Source organism: Pseudophryne corroboree, chromosome 6 (genome assembly GCF_028390025.1).
Source record: "Pseudophryne corroboree isolate aPseCor3 chromosome 6, aPseCor3.hap2, whole genome shotgun sequence".
Classification (NCBI taxonomy): Eukaryota; Metazoa; Chordata; class Amphibia; order Anura; family Myobatrachidae; genus Pseudophryne; species Pseudophryne corroboree.
In genome coordinates, this window is record NC_086449.1 from 670,010,110 (window position 1) to 670,020,933 (window position 10,824).

At 48.6% G+C, this 10,824-nt stretch overlaps 1 pseudogene; it reads left to right on the forward strand.

Moving 5' to 3' along the window:
* Positions 1–248: 248 nt before the first annotated feature.
* On the forward strand, positions 249–10,402 carry LOC134934649 (homeobox protein OTX1-like; annotated as a pseudogene).
* The last annotated feature ends 422 nt before the right edge of the window (positions 10,403–10,824 follow it).

The window sequence follows — 10,824 nt, forward strand, 5'->3', positions numbered from 1 at the left end:
TATAGAGGATTATATTGCTTTTAATATGACTGACGAGGTATCCCCAGTGACGGTGTGGGAAGCCCATAAATGCGTGATTAGAGGCAAATGCATCCAACTGGGCTCTTTCCTCAAGAAACAAAAAAATGACTGCCGGGAAGCCCTACTTGCTAAAATTAAAAGACTGGAACTCATACATAAATCCACACTAACTTCCGATGTGTTAGCAGAACTGCAAGAAGCTCGGTCTTTCCTTAATAACTTGCAGAATGAAGGCACCCGCAGGGCGTTCCATTGCTGCCGGCACAAGTTCCATAGGTGGGGTTAACAAACCAGGGAAGCTTCTTGCCCGCTCTCTTCGTGCCCAAAGATCCCTCACCTATATTAGGGAGATTAGGGACTCCTCTGGTGTGCCCCATGCTTCTGACGGTAAGATGGCTGAGATCTTTCAGGCGTACTATACGAAACTCTATAATTTGACATCTCTGCGCTCCCAATGTGCACAGTTAATGCATGGGAAGGCAGTAGAGGATTTCCTAGAAGAGATTAATTTCCCGTCCCTCTCCCCAGCTATAAATAAAGCCCTTGAAGACCCTTTTACAAACGACGAACTTGTGTCCGGCTGTCCGCCCTGAAGTCCTCCCCGTATGGTAAAAGTCCGGGCCCCGACGGCCTCCATCATATCTTATTACAAAACATTTCAAGATAAACTTCTCCCTCTCTTGCTCCGCGCTTGCAATTCTGTCTCTCCGCTGGCCCCCTTTTCAAACCAGTCCTTAGAGGCACACATCACGGTCATCCCTAAAGACGGGAAAGACCCATCATTGCCATCCAGTTACAGGCCAATCTCCCTCCTTAATGTTGATATTAAATTGTACGCTAAACTCTTAGCGAACCGCCTGTGTTTGTTGCTGCCGGCAATGATACACTCGGATCAGGTTGGCTTCGTTCGAGGTAGAGAGGCGAGGGACAACACCATAAGAGTGATTGACCTGATAGCCCATGCAAGTTCCGCTAAGGCTCCCATGATGCTTCTCTCCATAGACGCTGAGAAAGCCTTTGACCGCATCGACTGGGTTTTTATGGAAAAGACGCTGCGACGATTGGGCCTGGGGAAGTGTTTTTGCAAAAAATCTTAGCACTATATCGAGCTCCCTCGGCACAGGTGCGGGTGAACGGAATACTTTCTGACCCGATAGACATCTCTAATGGGACTAGACAGGGATGCCCGTTGTCACCATTGATATTTGTTATCTGCATGGAGGCTCTGGCTAGGGCCATCCGACAGAACCCTGATGTCACTGGCTTGAAGGTGGGTGGAACTGAACACAAACTTGCATTATTCGCGGACGACCTTCTAGCGGTCGTTACGAACCCTGCTATATCCCTGTCTGGTCTTATGAAAGAATTTGCACGCTTTGGAGCATTATCCAATTTTAAGATCAATTATGCTAAGTCTACGGCCCTTAATATCTCTCTCCCCGCTGACTTAGTCTCGTCTCTGAAGACTATGTTTCCCTTCACCTGGCACCCCTCACACATTAAATATTTAGGCATTTTGATCCCCTCCTCACTTTCGACTACTGTCACTCTAAACCACCTCCCTTTACTGCGTAAGCTGCGTAAGGAAATGTTGCAGTGGCTTCAACAGAAGTTCTCCTGGCTAGGCCGTATGAGCATTGTGAAAATGAATATCCTGCCAAGGCTGTTGTATCTTTTCCAGACCATTCCCTTAAAGCTCCCCCATCAGTTTTTGGTAGACACACACAAAGCTATTAGCCGATTTGTTTGGGGGGGCAGGAAGCCCAGGTTCAAGCATTGCTACCTATTTTATAGGACAACGCAGGGGGGCCAACAGCTGCCCATGGTCTCGACATATTATCAGGCTACAATTTTGAATAGGATCCTGGATTGGTCGCGACCTGGTGCCGGCTCTAAGCAGTGGGTTGACTTGGAGAAACGGTCCTCGGGTTTACAACTGCAGGCAGTACCCTGGCTTAGAACTATTGGCCGCTCCCCACACCTGACGGTTGGGCCCACCTTAGCTCTATGGAGAACACTGCGATATAGACTGGGTCTTTCCTCATCTACTTCCCTGCTTCTCCCGCTTCTTGACAACCCACTGTTTGGGCCGGGTATGGGTGGAGGTGCGGCCGCCAGGTGGAAACAGGCAGGCTTGACTAGGGTAACACATTTGCTCTCTGGGGGGAAGGTCAAAGCTTTTGATGAACTCAGGGAGGGCACTGATATTCCTGCGACTGACTTCTGGTTTTATCTCCAAATTCATCACTTTACTTTGTCTCATAGGTCACCCGCTACATTAACTAGCAATATTACACCTTTTGAAGCAATGTGTTCCCAATCCTCTGAACCCACACATGTTGTATCGGGTATATATAAGATATTGCTACATGGACGTTTCACAGGAGATCCCGCTTTCTGCACAAATTGGGATGCTGATCTTGCACCTAGAGGGATACATATTAATTGGAAGAAACAATGTGAAATTATGTCCCGTTGCTCTACAAGTTTAGAAGTTATTAAAACACAGTATAAACTGCTTACTAGGTGGTATCGATGTCCCTCCCTTCTGCATAAGTTCTTTCCTTCGGTATCCCCCTTGTGCTGGAGATGTGGAAAGGACCGTGGTACCCTTATTCATATATGGTGGGACTGCCCCCTGATCTCTACCTTTTGGGGCCAGGTTATTCAAATTTCCTCCAAAATCCTGGGGTTTCAGGCTCCTACTGGGATTGACTTCTGGTTGCTCTCCCACACTACAATTCCACTAGCAAAGTACAAACATTCCCTTCTCAAGCATCTGAATAACGCAGCGAGGGCGGTGGTACCGGTCCACTGGAAGTCTCCGCCCCCCCCCCCCCCGAATATGGGAATGGTTCCAGCGAACAGAATTTTATAGAACAATGGAGGATATTTTTCATTCAGTCCTTGACTCACATGCCGATTATGTCGCCACGTGGTTTTCTTGGCTGGAATTTAAATCTACCTCCACCTACAAAGACCAGATTGCACTAGACTCACCATGATACCGCTTTCTGATGTAATCCGCCTCACTGTACGGAACCCATACTTGCACCTAGTTAAGATTGATTAGCTCACCCATTCCCCTTCCCTGACTTTACCCCTTTTCCCCCCACTATCCTTTGTCTTGTCTTTTGTGTGGATTCTAGATGTTCTATGCTTTACTGGTCTAACGACCCACATGTTTATATAATGTTGTATTGTTTGTAACATCTTTGTTTTTTCTGAAAAACCAAAATAAAGAATATATATAAAAAAAAAACCGACAGGGGTGTGCAAGAGATGCTGTCGGTGGCCCGAAGAATTTCGGGCCACCTTCGGCATTCAGCCACCGCGTGCCGAAGACTGGAGCACCACCAAACATTCCTGAACCTGCCCTGCCATCATCTGAAGCAAGAGGTGGTAACGAGGTGGAATTCAACCCTCTATATGCTTCAGAGGATGGAGGAGCAGCAAAAGGCCATTCAAGCCTATACATCTGCCAACGATATAGGCAAAGGAGGGGAAATGCACCTGACTCAAGCGCAGTGGAGAATGATTTCAACGTTGTGCAAGGTTCTGCAACCCTTTGAACTTGCCACACGTGAAGTCAGTTCAGACACTGCCAGCCTGAGTCAGGTCATTCCCCTCATCAGGCTTTTGCAGAAGAAGCTGGAGACATTGAAGGAGGAGCTAAAACATAGCGATTCTGCTAGGCATGTGGGACTTGTCGATGGAGCCCAGGATTCACGGGTGGTCAATCTGTTGAAATCAGAGCACTACATTTTGGCCACCGTGCTCAATTCTAGATTTAAAACCTACGTTGTATTTCTCTTTCCGGCAGACACAAGTCTGCAGAGGTTCAAAGACCTGCTGGTGAGAAAATTGTCAAGTCAAGCGGAACGTGACCCGTCAACATCTCCTCCTTCACATAGTCCCGCAACTGGGGGTGCGAGGAAAAGGCTAAGAATTCCGAGCCCACCCGCTGGCGGTGATGCAGGGCAGTCTGGAGCGAGTGCTGACATCTGGTCCGGACTGAAGGACCTGCCAACGATTACTGACATGTCGTCTACTGTCATTGCATATGATTCTCTCACCATTGAAAGAATGGTGGAGGATTATATGAGTGACCGCATCCAAGTAGGCACGTCAGGTACGTATACTGGCAGGAAAAAGAGGCAATTGGGAGGCCCTTGCACAAACTGGCTTTATTTTACCTAAGTTGCCCCCCCCTCCAGTGTGTACTCCGAAAGAGTGTTTAGTGCAGCCGCTCACCTTGTCAGCAATCGGCATACGAGGTTACTTCCAGAAAATGTGGAGCAGATGATGTTCATCAAAATGAATTATAATCAATTTCTCCGTGGAGACATTCACCAGCAGCAATTGCCTCCAGAAAGTACACAGGGACCTGAGATGGTGGATTCCAGTGGGGACGAATTAATAATCTGTGAGGAGGGGGATGTACAAAGTGAAAGGGGTGAGGAATCGGAGGATGATGATGAGGTGGACATCTTGCCTCTGTAGAGCCAGTTTGTGCAAGGAGAGATTGATTGCTTCTTTTTTTGGTGGGGGCCCAAACCAACCAGTCACTTCAGTCACAGTCGTGTGGCAGACCCTGTCGCTGAAATGATGGGTTCGTTAAAGTGTGCATGTCCTGTTTATACAACATAAGGGTGGGTGGGAGGGCCCAAGGACAATTCCATCTTGCACCTCTTTTTTCTTTCATTTTTCTTTGCATCGTGTGCTGTTTGGGGACAATTTTTGTTAAGTGCCATCCTGCCTGACACTGCAGTGCCACTCCTAGATGGGCCAGGTGTTTGTGTCGGCCACTTGGGTCGCTTAGCTTAGTCACACAGCTACCTCATTGCGCCTCTTTTTATCTTTGCATCATGTGCTGTTTGGGGACAAATTTTTTAATCTGCCATCCTGTCTGACACTGCAGTGCCACTCCTAGATGGGCCAGGTGTTTGTGTCGGCCACTTGGGTCGCTTAGCTTAGTCACACAGCTACCTCATTGCGCCTCTTTTTTTCTTTGCATCATGTGCTGTTTGGGGACAATTTTTTTAATCTGCCATCCTGTCTGACACTAGTGCCACTTCTAGATGGGCCAGGTGTTTGTGTCGGCCACTTGGGTCGCTTAGCTTAGTCACACAGCGACCTTGGTGCGCCTCTGTTTTCTTTGCATCATGTGCTGTTTGGGGATTATTTTTTTGAAGTGCCATCCTGCCTGACACTGCAGTGCCACTCCTAGATGGGCCAGGTGTTTGTGTCGGCCACTTGTGTCGTTTAGCTTAGTCACACAGTGACCTTGGTGCGCATCTTTTTTTCTATGCATCATGTGCTGTTTGGGGACTATTTTTTTGAAGTGCCATCCAGCCTGACACTGCAGTGCCACTCCTAGATGGGCCAGGTGTTTGTGTCGGCCACTTGTGTCGTTTAGCTTAGTCACACAGTGACCTTGGTGCGCCTCTTTTTTTCTTTGCATCATGTGCTGTTTGGGGACTATTTTTTGAAGTGCCATCCTGCCTGACACTGCAGTGCCACTCCTAGATGGGCCAGGTGTTTGTATCGGCCACTTGTGTCGCTTAGCTTAGCCATTCAGTGACCTCGGTGCAAATTTTAGGACTAAAAATAATATTGTGAGGTGTGAGGTGTTCAGAATAGACTGAAAATTAGTGTAAATTATGGTTATTGAGGTTAATAATACTATGGGATCAAAATGACCCCCAAATTCTATGATTTAAGCTGTTTTTGAGGGTTTTTTGTAAAAAACAAACGAATACAAAACACACCCGAATCCGACAAAAAATTTTCAGGGAGGTTTTGCCAAAACGCGTCCGAATCCAAAACACGGCTGCGGAACCGAATCCAAAACCAATACACAAAACCCGAAAAATGTCCGGTGCACATCACTAATATACAGTAATATATATACTATTCTATAGCTTCTATACTGCTTGTAAGGACACATGTTTCCCAGTTACACCGCTCTGTACTGATATATATATATATATATATATATATATATATACAGTAATAATATATATACTATTCTATAGCTTCTATACTGCTTGGCAGGACACGTTTCGCAGTTACACCGCTCTGTACTGATATTTATATATATACAGTAATATATATACTATTCTATAGCTTCTATACTGCTTGTCAGGACAGATGTGTCACAGTTACACCGCTCTGTACTGATATATACAATAATATATAGACTTTTCTATAGCTTCTGGTAGTACAGTGCAGCATTTTGGTGACCAACAGTATACATATATAGTACAGTAGGCCATTGCTATTGATATATTATATTGCATAGTACAGTACAGTAGGCCATTGCTATTGATATATTACTGGCATATAATTCCACACATTAAAAAAATGGAGAACAAAAATGTGGAGGGTAAAATAGGGAAAGATCAAGATCCACTTCAACCTCGTGCTGAAGCTGCTGCCACTAGTCATGGCCGAGATGATGAAATGTCATCTACGTCGTCTGCCAAGGCCGATGCCCAATGTCAAAGTAGAGAGCATTTAAAATCCAAAAAACAAAAGTTCAGTAAAATGACCCAAAAATCTAAATTAAAAGCGTCTGATGAGAAGCGTAAACATGCCAATATGCCATTTACGACACGGAGTGGCAAGGAACGGCTGAGGCCCTGGCCTATGTTCATGGCTAGTGGTTCAGCTTCACATGAGGATGGAAGCACTCATCCTCCCGCTAGAAAAATGAAAAGACTTAAGCTGGCAAAAGCACAGCAAAGAACTGTGCGTTCTTCTAAATCACAAATCCCCGAGGAGAGTCCATTTGTGTCGGTTGTGATGCCTGACCTTCCCAACACTGGACGGGAAGAGGTGGCGCCTTCCACCATTTGCACGCCCCCTGCAAGTGCTGGAAGGAGCACCCGCAGTCCAGTTCCTAATAGTCAAATTGAAGATGTCACTGTTGAAGTACACCAGGATGAGGATATGGGTGTTGCTGGCGCTGAGGAGGAAATTGACAAGGAGGATTCTGATGGTGAGGTGGTTTGTTTAAGTCAGGCACCCGGAGAGACACCTGTTGTCCGTGGGAACAATATGGCCATTGACATGCCTGGTCAAATTACAAAAAAAATCACCTCTTCGGTGTGGAATTATTTTAACAGAAATGCGGACAACAGGTGTCAAGCCATGTGTTGCCTTTGTCAAGCTGTAATAAGGAGGGGTAAGGAAGTTAACCACCTAGGAATATCCTCCCTTATACGTCACCTGGAGCGCATTCATCAGAAGTCATTGACAAGTTCAAAAACCTTGGGTGACAGCGGAAGCAGTGCACTGACAACTAAATCCCTTCCTCTTGTAACCAAACTCCTGCAAACCACACCACCAACTCCCTCAATGTCAATTTCCTCCTTAGACAGGAAAGACAATAGTCCTGCAGGCCATGTCACTTGCAAGTCTGACGAGTCCTCTCCTGCCTGGGATTCTTCCGATGCATCCTTGAGTGTAACGCCTACTGCTGCTGGCGCTGCTGCTGTTGTTGCTGCTTGGAGTCGATCGTCATCCCAGAGGGAAAGTCGGAAGACCACTTGTACTACTTCCAGTAAGCAATTGACTGTCCAACAGTCCTTTGCAAGGAAGATGAAATATCACAGCAGTCATCCTGCTGCAAAGCGGATAACTTCAGTCTTGGCAGCTGCGGTGGTGTTAAACGTGTGTCCGGTATCCACCGTAAATTCACAGGGAATTACAGAATTGATTGAGGTACTGTGTCCCGGTACCAAATACCATCTAGGTTCCATTTCTCTAGGCAGGCGATACCGAGAATGTACACAGACGTCAGAAAAAGAGTCACCAGTGTCATAAAAAATGCAGTTGTACCCAATGTCCACTTAACCATGGACATGTGGACAAGTGGAGCAGGGCAGACTCAGGACTATATGACTGTGACAGCCCACTGGGTAGATGTATTGCCTCCCGCAGCAAGAACAGCAGTGGCGGCACCAGTAGCAGCATCTCGCAAACGCCAACTCGTTCCTAGGCAGGCTACGCTTTGTATCACCACTTTTCATAAGAGGCACACAGCTGACAACCTCTTACGGAAACTGAGGAACATCATTGCAGAATGGCTTACCCCAATAGGACTCTCCTGGGGATTTGTGACATCGGACCACACCAGCAATATTGTGCGTGCATTACATGTGGGCAAATTCCAGCACGTTCCATGTTTTGCACATACATTGAATTTGGTGGTGCAGAATTTTTAAAAAAATGACAGGGGCATGCAAGAGATGCTGTCGGTGGCCCGAAGAATTGCGGGCCACTTTCAGCATTCATCCACCTCGTGCCGAAGACTGGAGCACCAGCAAACACTCCTGAACCTGCCCCGCCATCATCTGAAGCAAGAGGTGGTAACGAGTTGGATTTCAACCCTCTATATGCTTCAGAGGATGGAGGAGCAGCAAAAGGCCATTCAACTTCAAACCGATACATATACCTACGATATAGGCAAAGGAGGGGGAATGTACCTGACTCAAGTGCAGTGGAGAATGATTTCAACGTTGTGCAAGGTTCTGCAACCCTTTGAACTTGCCACACGTGAAGTCAGTTCAGACACTGCCAGCCTGAGTCAGGTCATTCCCGTCATAAGGCTTTTGCAGAAGAAGCTGGAGACATTGAAGGAGGAGCTAAAACGGAGCGATTCCACTAGGCATGTGGGACTTGTGGATGGAGCCCTTAATTCGCTTAACCAGGATTCACGGGTGGTCAATCTGTTGAAATCAGAGCACTACATTTTGGCCACCATGCTCGATCCTAGTTTTAAAGCCTACGTTGTATCTCTCTTTTTGGCAGACACAAGTCTGCAGAGGTGCAAAGACCTGCTGGTGAGACACTTGTCAAGTCAAGCGGAACGTGACCCGTCAACAGCTCCTCCTTCACATTCTCCTGCAACTGGGGGTGCGAGGAAAAGGCTATGAATTCCGAGCCCACCCGCTGGAGCGAGTGCTGACATCTGGTCCGGACTGAAGGACCTGCCAACGATTACTGACATGTCGTCTACTGTCACTGCATATGATTCTCTCACCATTGAAAGAATGGTGGAGGATTATATGAATGACCGCATCCAAGTAGGCACGTCAGACAGTCCGTACGTATACTGGCAGGAAAAAGAGGCAATTGGGAGGCCCTTGCACAAACTGGCTTTATTTTACCTAAGTTGCCCCCCCCTCCAGTGTGTACTCCGAAAGAGTGTTTAGTGCAGCCGCTCACCTTGTCAGCAATCGGCGTACGAGGTTACTTCCAGAAAATGTGGAGAAGATGATGTTCATCAAAATTAATTATAATCAGTTCCTCCATGGAGACATTCACCAGCAATTGCCTCCAGAAAGTACACAGGGACCTGAGATGGTGGATTCCAGTGGGGACAAATTAATAATCTGTGACGGGGGGATGTACACAGTGAAAGGGGTGAGGAATCGGAGGATGAGGAGGATGTGGACATCTTGCATCCGTAGAGCCAGTTTGTGCAAGGAAAGATTGATTGCTTCTTTTTCGGTGGGGGCCCAAACCAACCAGTCATTTCAGCCACAGTTGTGTGGCAGACCCTGTCGCTGAAATGATGGGTTTGTTAAAGTGTGCATGTCCTGTTTATACAACATAAGCAGGGGCATCGGAACTGGGGGGGCAAGGGGGCAGCTTGCCCCCCCCAAAATATGACAGAGGCGCAGGGGAGCGCTTACCTCTGAATCCCTGCAGGCAGCATCTCCTTTAAAAACAGCCTGCTACTCTCTAGCTCCCCGGGATTATACAACAGGGCAGGGCGGCGGTGCTGGGGGAAAGAGCCATCCAGCAAAGAAGTGCCGCACGCCCCGGGAGAGCTTGGGCTCGGAGAGCAGCAGCCAGTTCATCCTGCCGACAGCCGTGTCCAGCTCTGGCGGCTCCTCCAAATTCAGCTCCAACCCCAGCCTGGGCGCGTCGCTGACCTGTAGTGCACCTTCTGCCTCCTCCATCTGGAGCCCGGCCTCCATCTCCCCGGGCACCGCCTCGGCCTCTGGCGTAGACCACCTGGGCCCTGACAGTGCCTCCTGCATTCAGCGCTCCGTCTCCTCATTTACCCCACCTCCTACCCCATGTCCTGTCCTAAGGCCAGGCTGCCAGCTACAGCCAGGGCTACCCGGCCCCTTCCTTCTCTTACTTTGGGGGTGTGGACTGTAGCTTGTACCTGGCCCCCATGCACTCCCACCACCACCTCCAACTCAGCCCCATCCCCCCCTCCTTCATATCCGGCCACCACCTGAGCCAGAGCTCCAGTCACCACCACCATCACCACCACCACTAGGGCTATGCCGGCACAGCGCTACCCTTCAACTCCTCTGACTGCCTGTACTACAAGGATCAGGCTACCAGGAAGTTCTAGGTGCTGTGAGCCCTGGTGCTAGCGGGAAGGACAGGGCGGGGCTCCCCTGTGGCTCTGCCTGGCTCCCAGTAACTTGTGCCTGGACCAGTGGTCGAAGTGGGGCGGTATACAGCGGTATGGTATACCGCCACTTCTTCCACTGACCCGGAAATGCGGAACTGAAAGTGCAGCAAGAGTCGAGGGAAGTGGCCATCCTGCTGCACATGTTGCTCCCCTCCCCTGCGCGGCTGCCGGCAGCTGTGCGGAGTGCTGTACTAGCTCACCACGGCCAGCAGCTGCCGCCAGCTGCCCACCGCTGCCAGCAGCCCACCGCTCACCGCTGCCAGCCACCAGCAACAAATGAGGTAAAGTGCTGTCACGTCTCTCCCTGTTGTTACCGTCCCTGTCCCTACTGTCACTCTCTCTCTCTCTCTCCCAGCTGT